The 14,662-nt window shown below is 40.2% G+C and overlaps 1 protein-coding gene across 4 annotated transcripts in view; it reads left to right on the forward strand.

Moving 5' to 3' along the window:
• Positions 1–14,662, forward strand: part of ENOX1 (ecto-NOX disulfide-thiol exchanger 1) — a 355,324-nt gene that overhangs the window by 205,115 nt on the left and 135,547 nt on the right. Inside the window, exon 4 of one of the 4 annotated variants that reach the window (XM_059839068.1) lies at positions 1,284–1,394. The exons of 1 other annotated variant lie outside the window; for it this stretch is intronic. The gene's annotated coding sequence lies outside the window, so the exon portion shown is untranslated. Of the gene's footprint in view, positions 1–1,154; positions 1,395–14,662 lie in introns of those variants that run through there. 2 more of the 4 variants (XM_059839071.1, XM_059839070.1) reach the window with 2 other exon arrangements.

The following is a 14,662-nucleotide window of genomic DNA, read 5'->3' on the forward strand; positions in this document are numbered from 1 at the left end:
TAAATATTCTGTATGCAAAAAATGCATGCAGTCACAGTACTGCTTTATGCTTTATAGTATGTTTCTCCGTTGCTACTGGGTGTTTCCTCAATACCATTGTCCACCAATTCAGTTAATAGAGTTGGGTTTGATTTTGGGGTTTTTCTGGGGGAGGGGGAGGCAGTATCCCAGGTCTTTCTCTAAGAAAAGCTTCCTTCTCTAAGAAAAGCTGCTGGCAAAAAGCTGAAGAGAAATGTCTGCAACCATATCTGATTTCTGCCAATGTTGGCGCTTGTGACAGATCTTCTGGAACACGTCTGCTGCATCCTTTGCATCTTGCAGCAGAAGGAGTTCTTTGGAGGCATAGCTTAGCTCATTCTTCCTCTGCACATTTCACATGTAGGGGGCAGCTGCTGTCCCTCTTGCTCTCTGGCCATGCCCACATCTGGACTCTCTGATGCATGCTGTGCCCCATGCCCACCTCCATACCTCTGTCTGCATACATGGCTGATGGCTTCACAAAGCACTTCCCTTGCCTGCCTGCTGAGTCAATTGTGACTTGGTGCAGTGGTGAAATTTTGGTAGATAGGCTCCAAGGAAAGGGATTTTCCCCTACCATCTCCTGTCAGGCTTAGAGACACTTTTCCTTGCATCTGACCATCTGTGTGGATGTTCCCTTGATGCAGTTATGGCAGAATGGGGACGTTATTTCATAAGGCACACAGCTGTCTTCAGAAATAAGTTAGAGAACACATCTCAGGGTGTTATTTGGGAGTTTTAGATATGATGGAGAACCATGCATAGGTGGCTTATTTGATCTCCCCATCTTCTCCTTCTATTTACTGTATAGCTTCCTAGTGATGCTATATTTGGGAATTAGGGCATTCTAGATCAGTTTGGAAAAACTGACAGGACGTGATGCACAACTGCTATTTTGGCTTTAGGGGGAGATGGAAAACGGGTACAGCCTTTGATAGGTGTCTGTGTCTGTGCCTGGTAGCTCTGTGGCAGATCCCCCTATTAGAAACAATTGAACTATATCTGACCTTGCAGCCCTCTCCCTTCTGTTTCCAGGCATATAGATTTTAGCCAGCAGGTCTCTGGTTAACCCCTCCTCACTGTTGTTTATTTCCTGCCACTCTGCAGACACACCACTGAGCATTAAGTATGTGAACTCAAAGACGCTCCCTCTTTCCTGAACAGTCTTAATAGCAAACAGTCACGAGCTGGGCTTCTCCAGGCAGAATTTCTACCTAAGAGACATAGGTTTCAGAAATATATGCCCTTTCTCTCACCCTTTTCAGATTTCATTAAAAGCATCTACTTGAAGAAACTACAACTCTGTTTATTCAAGCTTTGAATTTGGAAGTCGTGCCGGGATCCCTGCCACGGCACACTTGAACCGTGAAACCCAGGTCAGTTCCATTTTTTGGTTTTCATGTACTGGCACTGTGCTGCAGCTGTTTGAGCTACCAGGTCTCTGTGGAAGCAATACTTCTTTTAACATGCAGAGAACATCATATTTGATTTTATAACCTTACCTCTTGTTGTAGGATTGGGATTTTTTTGTACTACTAAACAAAATGTCAGGGTGGCATGTCAGTGAACATAATGCATTCAAAAGGAATCATGCTGACAGAATCAAAAACTAAATGCTCTCTTTTAAACAGGCAGGAACAGCTCTGATTTTCCTTCCTGCCCACCAGGCTATACTTGGACTTGAGAAGACAGCTGTGCTTCATCTGTCACTGTGACTGCTGGCTATTGCACTATATAATGCGATCTTGGGCTGTGAGATATGACCAGTTTCAATCAATGTTCGCTGAGGTTGACTTTGTGACTCAAAGGATACTGACTCAATAGCCCATTAGTTTTGTCAGTGAATCAACCCTTTCTTTCTCTTCAAGCCTTCTATGGTGTTGAGGAGTTTGTGGGTTTTTCGTGTTGCTAGAGAGAAAGATACTGGGTTGGCTATTGCAATGAATGCAGCTGGAGGGGTGTTACTAGGTTTGCATGAGGCACTTTCTGAAAAGTGCCTTATTTTTGTTAATAATTCTACTCTAGATCTCAGATTCCAAATTCACAAAGAGTTTGCATTCCTGAAACTTCATGTGAGTAGTCTTTTACTGCAAGGTGGATTTGCAGAGGGAATATCAAAGTTAACAAAATTTGGTATCTGCAATGTGTGTTTCCCTCAAATGTGCATTGGAAAACTCTGTTTGAAGGCACAGTACTGCTTGTCTGCTTATGGGGAAAAGATCTGGAGGCAGCAGTGCTTTATGCACGGAAATTCGTTAGTGTTTGACTTGTGGCTCTGCCTTCCCTTTAATCCCTGTGCCCTGATCCCTAGTGATTGTGTGCTTTGATGTTGCTAGAGTGCTCTTGGAGTAAGTGCTCCTCTCAGTGAACGTTACACTGCAGTCATTTTTTAATGTTTCATGCAATGGTGAAGAATAATCTGGAATAAACCCAAACATGGGCATTTCATCACCATGAAGCCTGCAGTTAGGGCCATTGTCCCATTCAGTCACCAAATAAGAGTCTGGAGAGCAAATACCAAGTCCAGCTCCGCATCTTCTCTGGCTCTTCCATGGTATGTTCAGTTCCTCTGCTTCTAAGCATGTTTCCCTTCTTTCCAACTTCTTTCTTTGTGCATTTGTTCCTTGTTTAATTATTCTAGGTCAAGTCTGCAACAGCTGAACAAAATGCATTAAAGGTAAAGGTCTGTGATTTTCCTGTGGCAGGAAAATTTGCATGAAAAGATAAATATCTTTTTGGGTGTTATAATTGTCTAAGACAATGGGAAGGTAGGTTCTGAGTGGCTGGAAATGTTGTAACTGCACCATTAATGTTTAATTACTATTGGCAGCCAAGAAGTGCGTTTCTGGATTAACCAGACACTCAGCTTGAGATGTGCATAGGTGCAAGAAAGTGATAAAGCTCATGAAACCTCACCTCTGGGAACGTGTAATGGGATCTTTCCTGTGATATGCAAATTATGCTGCCAAGTAGCTGTGTAAACAATTCATGGGAAATGTAGTGAGAGGTAGTTAAAGAACTGGATCACATATCAAAGATAAAATCCATCACTGGGAATGGAAAAATGTGTTAAAATAGTGGTTTTGCTATTAGAAATAAATAAATAATGAACTGAAAAAATCTTTGCCCAAAGCATATAGCAGCACTGAAAAGTAAATAGCAAATGATTTATCACAATTGTTGCAGTTCAGAGTAAACAAGCATTTAGGAAACCAGTGTGCACAGAGTTTGTGAAAACCAAGACTTTTCCTAGTACAAATAGTCTAGCCAATTATGCTGGTGGGGTTTTTTTTTCTTTTTTTGTTTTTTTTTTTTTGGTAACTGAGAAAAAAAAGATTCCTTCACAAATGTTAATTTGGTTATTTTTCAGGCAGAAGATATGCACTGCTTACTTTTCAGTGATAAAACCAATCCCATCATTTCTATTCTGGGCATGAGCAAAGATCTCAGGCAGCAAAACGTATTTCAGGGTCATATGTAGCCATAGATCAATGAGTGTGAGCAAACCATATTGACACCAGCAGAAGCTGAGCTCATGCCTTCAGCCTGAGTTTCTAATTTTTGTATTTTACACTGTATGAGAAAAGGATTCCACATAATAGCACTCCTCCTATAAATCAAAGATTACTCTTTCACAAATGATACTGAAGCCTTCATTGACTGTCTGTCCAACTTCACTGTTCTTCCACAGAGGTCAATTCCTGTAGCACTTGTCTTGCCTCAGCCTTTTCCTATATCTGCTGTTCATTTAGGCTCTGATGCAGCTCAGCTGAAGCCCAGTGAGAAGCCTGGTATCCCTCCTTAGTGGGAGCTACAACATGTGCTAGAGTCCTGAGGGGCCAGCAGCAAAAAATTTAAGAAGGCAGCAGGGAATATTAAAGCATCGTGAGTCAAGGGAAATGTTTTTGACCTGGGACTTTATTTTGTTTTGCTATGTAGCAGGAATGCTCTAGATAGGATTGTACAGTCACAGTAAACAGATCCCACGTTCAACAAATGTATTGAATTCTGTTCTATGTTTAACCACCAACAGAAACTATGTCAGATGATCTTCCACCAGGAACAATATCTCCTAATTACCAGTAATTAAGGTAGATTATGACTACAGGATGTGAAACTAGATGGATCTGTCTCTCGACATTTCATATTTGGATTTTTTTTTTCTGCTAAGTCCCTTAATATGCTTCAATTAATGATAACAGAGGCCAGGCCATTCTCAGTGATGGATCTGCATACGTGAATCTTAGAACCACTGAGATGAGATGAAGCATGAATCTTTCCATCATTAAACTCCCCTTAGAAACATGAATGAATTCCAATTAAACTGAGTTTACTAGCACAAATGTTGATTATGAGGAAGCTAAGGGTCAAAGCTTGATTGCCTTATCCTGTAAAGTGCAAAAACCTGTGCCAGACATGACAGAAATGTCAGGTGGCCTGTCTGCAGCGTCTTCAGAAGTTCTGTAGCTGTTCATAGCAGGTATGGCATTTCTTTTCATTCACTGAGAAGTCATACGAAACTGTTTTGTTCAGGCCCTATTTGAACAAGCACATGTTTTAATTTTAGTGCCCCACAAAGGTTTTATCATCCAGAAAATTATTGCTTCTCTTTCTGCACTGTGGCAGATACCCAGTCTTCACCAACTGATAAGCATTTGGAGACCTAATCAGTAGTAAACCTGAGGTAGAGCCTTTGTATAGATAGGTTAACAATTAAGACATTTAAACTATTCCTGAATGAAAGGAAATTGCCAACTTTAAGGAGAGAATTTCCTAGCTCAGGCATTTCTGGGCATGTAATTAAACTAAATACGCCGCTTCCTTGCCCCCAGCCACAGTTGTCCTAAAGAAGATTAACAACATTGAATTTCTACCCAGGCTGAAATCTTGTTTGTACCCTGAAATATGGACCCTGAAATAACATGGCAGTGCACTACAACTCCATCTGGTGACTCCTCTCAAGATCAGTGATGCTTCATTGTGTTCCAGTGATGCCCTTTGCAGTATCTCCAATCCACAGGACTCAGGGAGGAGTTCACTATTTTGAAGATGAGTATAGATGAAACCAGGTTTCTGCAGAGTTTACTATGGTGTGGAGATATTTTTCTGAAGTAATCTATTAGATGTCATAGAGCATATGCAATCAGAAGATCTTCCATAAAACACCGGGGAAAAAAAAGATGTAAAGCCTGTTTTCCATGCTATTCCACTCTATTATGATCTGGCCTTAATTTAAATGATCTACTATATTTGTGATTGCACAACATAATCGTGTTCCTGAGATTGTTATTTTTTTCTGTCATATATTTTTAGCTACCTCAGTTCTCTGAAACTTCTTAAAGAAAATATTTCTTAGATTTATTTGAATTGTGTTCCCAAGGACAATTGTAATTCACTTTATCTGATTGAGAAATGGCATGATTACAAACTTCAGTTTTCTTTTAAGATACCAGTAAACTTTTTTTTTTTTTTGAGTCTTATATTTTGCTTGCATCCTATGTGACCACACTTGCTTGATCACATGCAGGAAATATTTTTGTACATTGGTGCTATGCATGACTATGAAAGGAGCTGTAGATAGAACAAGATGAGATACAGGCTGTAATTTACACCTGACAGAGTGTGAATTTTATTGCAAGTGCTTTTAAAGGAAACTTGCTATTTTCTCCACCTTCAGATAAAAAGTAATTCAGTAGGAAATTATGATAATTGGGTTTTTTTGTTTGTTTTGTTTATTCCGCTCTGCTTTAGCATTGAATTTTTTGGGGAAAAAATATTCCTTAACCTAATGCAATCCTGTGTTTTCTGCAGGCTTGGGTCATGGTCCTGTGATGCTGGACATACCCCGTTATCAGAGAACAGCCTGACTAGGCAAGATTAATAAAGTCTGAGATAAAGAAAGTATAATCAGGCCATTTCATGGGTGGGGGATCAAGGTATAGATGGTTTAAATTACTTGCCAAAGGTGTGTTACAGAGCTATATGAGGAACAGGAGTCTCCTGGATCCCTGTCAAGTTTCTTTTTCATTTCTGGAGAACTGAAGACCTGCATTTGTTTTGGCTGAATTGCAATTTGGATAGGTTGGAAGACATTTGGAGGCAGAAGGGCTCTACTAAGTCTTTCTCACCAAAAGAAATATTAGTAGGCAATTAAAAGAATAACAGATGGGACCCATTCAAAATGCTCCACTTGCTGTTGCTCTGAGCTTCAGGCAAGAAAGTACATAGAGGTCATTTAACTTGACCACTTATATATCAGAAGCTGCTAGGGTCACTCAGGCACTCCTAAATTAGACAATATATTTTAGACAGAAATTTAGTAGTCTCACAAATCATTTTCCATTCAGACCATAAATTCCAAGGACAGAGCTTTGTCCTCTACATGTATCTGCTTTGCACTTCCTGTAGTATCACCTGGATAAACCAGTGCAGTTCATACTCCTGTCAGTTTAATCTCTTGCATCATTGCTGTTATTTTGATTAATTTGATACCTCAGAGCTTTAAAGAACAAAGAAACCATTAACAGCACAAGCAGAGATGGTGCCAAAGAGGCCTGGACACTGACCCTGGCACTCTGTTCTCCTCCTGTGTGCCAGAAGAGCACTACTGCTGCAGGGAGGGTAGTGAGTGGTGGCCATTCAGCTCCACTGGGGAAGCTGATGGAAACTGCTGTGCCCCAGAGCCCTCTGCATGGGCCGTGTCCTCTGTGTGCTCAAGGGGTGAGTCAAGATTGACTCCAAGAGAACAGGGTACATAAATTTTCTGGATGACGATATAAACCAACAAGTCAAAAGCCATGAGATACCATATTCATAGCTACAGGCCAAATGCTTTATTCATAATGTTGCAGTGAAAGTATTAACATTGCATTTGTTTAAAAAGTAACTAGGAGGCCATTTGTGACCCTTATAATACACATGTGGAGCAGTGCTCTGCTGGTTTACACTGGTTTTGTTCTGCTTTATATTTTCCAGAGGGTCAATTTGCAAGGATCTTAACTGCTATTTATGAATATAAGTAACTAATTTACCAAGGTTTCACAAAGTGGCTTCATGGCTTCAGCTTCATGATTAAAGGGTCCGCAAATCTTTTGGTCTTGTTGTTGACTTTGGGTTGTTCCTGATTGTATCTTGAAGGCTAGAAATACTGTATTATGGTAAATATATTATTCTTGTTATTGCCTTTTTTATTAGAAAATATTTATATAGTGCAGTAAATTGACATTGTACTTTACCAACACAGATAAAGGCAAATTCTCTGCCCTGAAGAGCTTTTAATTCAAATTTAAAAAGACAAACAAATGTACAACACTTTGAAAAATGGTGGATGGCAGGATTGCTAACTATGTGAAAGAGGTGGAAGGGTTGCATAAGAAAAGAGAAGGATGCGATGATCATCATTATTCCTAGATCACTATTCCTAGTTTTACAACACAGTGGCACCTTAAAAGCTTCAAATGGGATGAAAGCTGCACAAGGGGCTATGCAGAAGCCTGCCTAGGGGGTGGCCTTGTCTCTGTGTCTTAGAGCAGTGCTGCCTTGCTGATATCCCTGCCTGGAAGGCACCTGGTTAAAGGCAGCATCAGCTCAATTACAGCCCAAGGAATGCCATGTTTCCAGTAGTTTTTAACCCTTCCTGAGGGAAAAAACAGATGATTTCCCACCCTGAAGAATTGTAACTGAAACTGAAGAAAAGAAATGCTCATACAAGAAGACGTTTCAGGGAAAGGGGAGTGGAAAGATTGTTGACTGGGTAGTGGTATGGCAGGACCACCTGGAGGAAAAAAGGGCTTTTAGCATAACTAGATTCAACCTGATCTGCAGCTCTAGCCTTCTCCATCCTGACCCCCTGACAGCTAGTTAAAAGGCAGAAGCATCAAAATAATTTTTGTTGCCTGATCATAGTTGAAGCACACATAGTAGCTGCTCTTTTCCTGATCTGACCTCATGTTAACTGTGGAATTGCTTCTCCCTCAGTGCTCGCAGAGTATGTGATAATCCTAAATTTATGTAACTTGCTAGTGATCCCATAAACAACTGTTTAGAAAACAGGCAAAATTCCTGGCTCTGCTTAGCAACTTAATTCAGCCTCTGAGGAAAGATAATGGGTATGCAGTAGCACAAAGACCCTGGAAGCTCTGCTTCGTCCTGTGGGAGGTGGAAAATATTCATCATTTCCCTCATTTATCTACAGTAAACTACCTCGTAAATCAGAAAGGACAGAGGGAAACTCCCTGTAGCTGTCCTCACTTCTGGTGCAAAAGCAGATGCTGTCCCCAAGTATGGCAGGAATGATGAAGAAAGCCAGGAGCAGCCTTGGCAAGGCTGGTGGGCAGAAACAAGGGACTGTGAAAGCCAAGAGGTGTGTGTGATTTACGCTGATCTTTAAAATGGGATTTACAAGGAGCAAGAAAGTTAGGTGTCTGGTAGAGAAATGGGGCTGAGGAGATGGGATTCATCATTTGGAAGTAGGAAGAAAAGGTCCAAGATGAATTTTCTCTCCGGAGAAATGGCAGACATAGGGCATCACAGTTGTTGGAAATGTGTTAGAGTGGGAAGTTCCTGCTGTCAAACACTAATAGTTATATGTTGGCATATTCACTGGGGATGGGCAGAAAAATAATCAGAAAGACAACCATCTCTCTGTCTCTCTAATTTGTGTGTATCTATATCTGGGGACATTCATTCTCACGAGCTATTGCAAACTGAGTCTTGCTTTCTGTTCTCCTGCAGCTCGCTGTGCCAGAGTTATCAGGCAAAGGACAGGAGTGGGAGCCAAGTCCCTCAGGACTGAGTGTCTTGCTGGGATTCATATGGCATGCAGGTAGCAGAGTGACAGCTGAGCTCCCAAGGCACAGTTTGCTCAGCCCAGCTCATCTCATCCCATGGGTGTCTGACAAAACAGATGTTCATATCCAAAACTGCAGCTTAGACTTCCAGCCAGGGGAGTGAGATATGCACCTCCAAGGTGAGCTTCACTGCCTGGCAAGGTAGGTGTCTGAAACAGGCTGGCAGAAGTATCTGGTTCTCCCCATTGGCAATAACATCAGCAAGAAAGCTCAAGCATAGATGTCTACATTGGCAGAGTTTAGGTGAGGTGAATCCCTGCCTTCCCTAATACAACTGCCCAGTGTAACATCTTGGCTGTGAAGAGATATTTGGGTGAGAGAATGGCCCATGGCAGATTAAGGCAAGAGATGTGCCTACATTGTAGGGGGAGCATGCAGTCAATGGATGGAAGCAAAATAATGCAAAGAAAAGCAAGAAAAAGTGTTATGAGGTAAATGGACAACAGGAGGTATACTAAGAGGGATGGAAGGATTGCAAGATAAATGAGCCCAGGGGGCACACTGGCAATTTAGAGCTTGTAGCTGGAGAAAATATCCTGAGTGTGATGTGCTAAGAGGAGATGGCAGCTTTCAGAGTGAGGACAGATGTAAGCTGATAGAAGAGATAGTGGGTTTTTCTCTGAAGCAAAGCTTATCACCAGAAACCTTGAATTAAAACAAACAAAACAAGCCTAAATCTCTTTTCCAGATTTTCCCCTAACAGCCATCACTGAGAGAATATTTGATGGTATTGCATAAAGCTTTGATCAATATGACTTTAGATTGCTTAAATATTCTGCAAAAAGTGCTCTGCAGATCACCCTTGCACTTAACCAAGGGCACTTAGATGTCACCTCTTGCCATAATTTGACCCAATGATAAAAGCGTATTTTGAAAATACGAAAATGGTTTGACTGACAGGTTTGGGGTTTTTTCCCCTGATGAATGTCTGCCTGAAAAGACAAACTGCCTTAACTCCAGGAGTTCAATTATACAGACTTTGAAGGAGAAGAAAAGTTATAATGAATGCATTTTAGAAACTTCTAAAAAGTTACTTAAAATAGACTCTCCATGCATAATGTTACCATGTGAAACTCAGCTGTATCCTGGTCTTCTGGGACTAGGAGACAGCAGTCTGTGTTCATTTGGAAATTCAATAGCAAAGCACCCCTGCCTCTGATGGTCTCCATGTTACAGTCCCTGGGGCTCTGCCACAGACAGGGCTTACATGTCAAGCTGTTCATTTTTTCAGGAGGTGACACGGGAATGATTTCACTTTAGGTTAGCCAGGAAACTAAAATACCTGTTCTAGAAGTGTGTCCTGGCTTTCTTTGGTCTCTTTTTTCTCCCTTTTGTCTTAGTTTTTCTTTAAAAACACTCAACCATACAACCCTTTGTATTTCAGCTTGAGGAGGGTTTAGTAAACATGAAGCAAGAACATTGTGTGTGGTACAATGAATAAAAGATAGTTGGTAGGTGTGGTGCATTTATATAGGTATTGTCTCAAGCCCCAAAAGATAAGAAGTAGCATGTATAGCCCACATGATTCCCCAGGTACTTTATGGCATCAAGAAGTCATTCCAGCACCTCTCATTTAGGTATTCAGCCTTTCAATGAAGTTGCTGAAGTGTCTTTGTACAAAATCTTCTTTGAATGTTCCCCCTGTTGTCTGACATACAGTGGTGTGGGATGTCACGTTTCTAAAGTAATCACTGGCCTTTAGTAGAAAGTGGTGTGATAAAAGGCTTGCTATTAAAATACTGCTGTAAATAATTAAAACATTTCAGAATATTTTCTTGTTGTTAAATATAAATGCAGTTAAAATGCAGCATTTAAAGAAAGGATTGTCCTAATTTAGTCAGTAAGTCACTGTTCTTTTAAATGGGAAGCAAGTGAGTCACAATTGCAAGCCATCTTGGCAGAGTGAAAAACAGAGATGCAGTCATCAACTCACAACAGTGTTTTGTGTTCAAGGAATAATCAGACCTGTTTTTATCAAGGCTGTGCTGCATTGCTAGCCAGCAATATGGCTTTTTTTTTTTTTTTGTTCCAGATGATTTTGGAACTGCATATGCTTTTTCAGTAAGTAAGCTGGACTTCTATAATGCTTTGCTTAATGTGCCTCCAGATTCTGTTATTTATAGACTTCAGCATAATCAGACTGCAGCTGCTAAAATACATGCAAAACAAAAAGCACATTTGTAACCTGTTAAGGCTTTGCTCTGAGATGCCAGTGAAGTCTGGGATTTACCATGAAATATTACCGAGTGACCTTTCAAGGAGCATCACCAGAGAATACCTGTTTATCTTGGAGACCTCTGTTTTATTTTTCTTTCTCTGTTGAAATCTTGCAGTGTTCTGCTTTCCAAGGGAAGTCTGGCCTTTGTGTGTACCATGTGTTATCTTCAATACATGCTGGGACAGTGGATTTAAGTAGTGCAGCATCTCAAATGAGCAATTCTTCCAGAAAATATGCTTTGTAAAAATTGCCTTTGTTGAATATAGAGGGAACTGTAAATATATTGTGATTTTTCTCTTAGTTGTCTTAGTCTCATCAGTATGGACATGATTTACTCATTAACTATTTTTTCAGTGAAAATTCGTGGAAGGATCCCTTGCAGTCAGGGGAAAACCTACATACTTGGTTTCCATAGTTAAAAGTGAAAGGTCTTAATGCACCAGCACATATTTTATGAGTTTATAGGATGACCATGTAGGTTTTTAGTGGCATAATACAGAATGAACAAAGGTGTTTTAAATCATTCATAAGACAAAAAATTGAAAAGTTTATGTGAGTGAACACAAATCCAGAGCTCTTATTTAGGCTCTAAGGGAGCTTATCTTCCCTAGCTTGTGCCTAATGAAGCTGGTTTTTTAAGGAAAGTGCTGGTTCCTGCAGAATTAATCTTTGCTTTCAAAGGCCTCCTGTAAGAGGGAGATGTGGCAGAAAAATCCATGTAAACAGGGTGACTATTGAGATGCTGGAAACCAGCTGGTCTTTGCAGGGAGAGCTGCAGGGGGATGAAGCATACAGTAGATGCATAGGTTAGGATCCCCTCCCAGAAAAAAAAGATTTTGCTCCAAAAAAGCTTTGGTATCTGATGTAATTTTTTACTTGCTGTAGTAAATGTGTTTTTGCAAATTGTTGCAAGAAATGTGTTTTCCTTCAATTTGTTTTGAATTTCTGAATTTAGGTGACATTTTCTAGATGTTAACATACATTACCATGCAAAATAATGCCTCTTCTTATAACACTGCATATGCAATAATATCAAAAATATTTTTAAAATCCATCTTAGAAATCACATTGGAGATGCTTTTTTTAATTTTTTTTTTCATGTAGCCCAGGAGGATGGCTATGGCACAAAAATATCATTTTCATTGTTGCTAGTCCCATCTTTCTTCATCATCATAAGATGGTCAGAAAGAAATGAACAGTTACTTACAGCATATCCTTGTCTAGCTTTTCCTTCTATTTTCCGTTCTTTACTGGGAGTCCTGTATGCAGCTGGAGAAACAAAAGCACTGGGAAGAATCAGCACGAAACACTTGATGTATTTTGGAAGACAGCTGGAGGTAGCCTGATAAATTACCTGTACTTTGGCAGGTCAGGTGGAGTGTGACCAACCTAATGACCACTGTCCTATGAATCACAGTGAATAGTAACAAACACTTTGAAATTACCATTCTTTTAAGAACTGGAAAACTCACCTAGATGTAACAGTTCACAAGATTCCACATTGCTCCTTTCCATCTGTGTTTCCTCAAAAATTGGTACCAATAGCATTTAATGACTTTGTGACTTGTACTCCCAGGTTTCAAAAGGTTGATGCCATCAGTTTTTTCCTTGAGGGATTTAGTGGTCACAAAAATTAGACAAAGAGCTGAAATGACTGAAGGTCACTCTGCAGGTCAGTGTCAGAGCTGGGCAGAGAACCTCCTCCTTGCATCCCAGGGCTGGCTGCTGACCCGGGCACTCCACAGAGCCTCGTTACAGTGGTGCTTTTAATCAACTTCACTCTGTGCTGTAACTCATTGTGGTGTTATGGATATCTAAAGGGTAGGATTTTAACTTCACAATCTGCTGTTATTGAATTAGTTTTATGTTGTGTTAATTTCTTTGTCTCATGGCATTCATTGCCTGTGATAATTGATGCACAATATATAACCGACTTCTGTATTCATTTGGGTAACTGCATTTAATTGCCTGGTATAAAATATGTGCACTTAGTACAATCTGCTATGACTGCTATGACTGAGAAGTGCTTATTGGTATGGACTTGAGGGTGCTTTATCTTCCTGACAACCTGTCTGAGGGAAGTCTAAATGTCTCTTGCAATTCACTGTCCAAGGACTGGTACTTGCATCATGTCTGCAAAAAGAGAGACCACCCAAAAAGTATAATGTGAAATTGCTTTACAAAATGTTTGGCATCAAAATTTTGTTAAGCAGAAGTTCTCAAATCAGGAAGTTTTTATTAATGTCCCTGCCTCTCCCAAACATCAAGGAATAGCAGGGCCCAGAATATTTTATACATTTTCTCCTGTAAATCAGGATTATGGCTTTATTTGCTTCTGAAGTTACTCCCCTGGAGCAGAGCTACCCCCATGCACAAGTGTTTATAAAACCAGATTTCTTTTACATATATCTTCAGGTCATTAATGCCCGGAGGAGTATTAGTGAATTGTAAATCAGGAATGCTCTCTAAAGGTGTGATGTCAGTGAAATGGCGTTGGTTAATGTCTGCTCAGGTTACACAAGATCCCTGCATGAGCTTACACTTTCTTGCCTGTTTAACCAGTAACAGTGATTCAATGTATTATTAAGAAAGCAAGAATCTTTGCTAATAGAAGTATTTCTCATCAAACTCAGGATCTTGCTTTTTACATGACTTAGACAGCGGGTTTGTTTGTTTTCCTTGCTTGTTTTATTTCCAGTGTCATGAAGGGTATAATAGTGCAGTGTCTGAGCTGCACAAAGAAATGCTGAAATTTGCCCAAAGCTGATTTTATTTTAAGCATTAATGAAACCTTCTCTATACAAATTTTCAAAAGTTTTTAAAAGATAATGTTTGAGCCTAAATCAGGTATGTAATATCTGTGGGACTATTTTAGCCATATTATGTTCCTCTGTCTCAATGTAACCACTGGAAGGGATATTCACAATTAGTATTTTTCTTTTTAAAAGAGCTAGTTTCTACAGTCTGTGTCCTTCAGGATGGAGCATTAGTTCTGCCTACAGCTTACTGCAAATTATTCAGCGTTCATAGGTTCGTTTATGCTTGTTATTCAGCTCTCTTCCACTGACAAAATAGCCTGCAGCAGTTCTTGGTTAGATAGAACTAGTTCCACTTTAGGCTCCTCACGTTCTCTTTTATGGCTTTTCCCCTGGTTCACCCTGCACTGTATCCAGGTACTTTTGATGAAACAGTAGACCTGGTGGTTAGAGAGAAAGCAAAGCTGCCCAGAGCCAGGGTGGGCTACGAGAGTGTGTTTTGAGCAAAGACTTCCTTGGCATATTGGGCAGAGCTGGTGGTACAGTACACCATAAGCTTCATCAATTCAACCTACTGAATATGCTTTCGTTCGTATTCATGGAGTTACATCATCTTCCTCTGCAAGGACTTCAACAAATACTTGCAGATAATTCATGAAAGTATACCAAAATTTGAAATATGTCAACATGTCAGAAGGAAAACACCAAAAAGTCATTCCCAGTAAACTGAGGTGTGATTTTTGCATTTCTGGCAGAACTGGGGCAACTGGCATGTGGGCTTGGCCAGAAGAGTGTGTAGCATTCAGCAGCAGAGCTGTTGC

The sequence above is a fragment of the Haemorhous mexicanus genome, chromosome 2 (assembly GCF_027477595.1).
Source record: "Haemorhous mexicanus isolate bHaeMex1 chromosome 2, bHaeMex1.pri, whole genome shotgun sequence".
NCBI lineage: Eukaryota > Metazoa > Chordata > Aves > Passeriformes > Fringillidae > Haemorhous > Haemorhous mexicanus.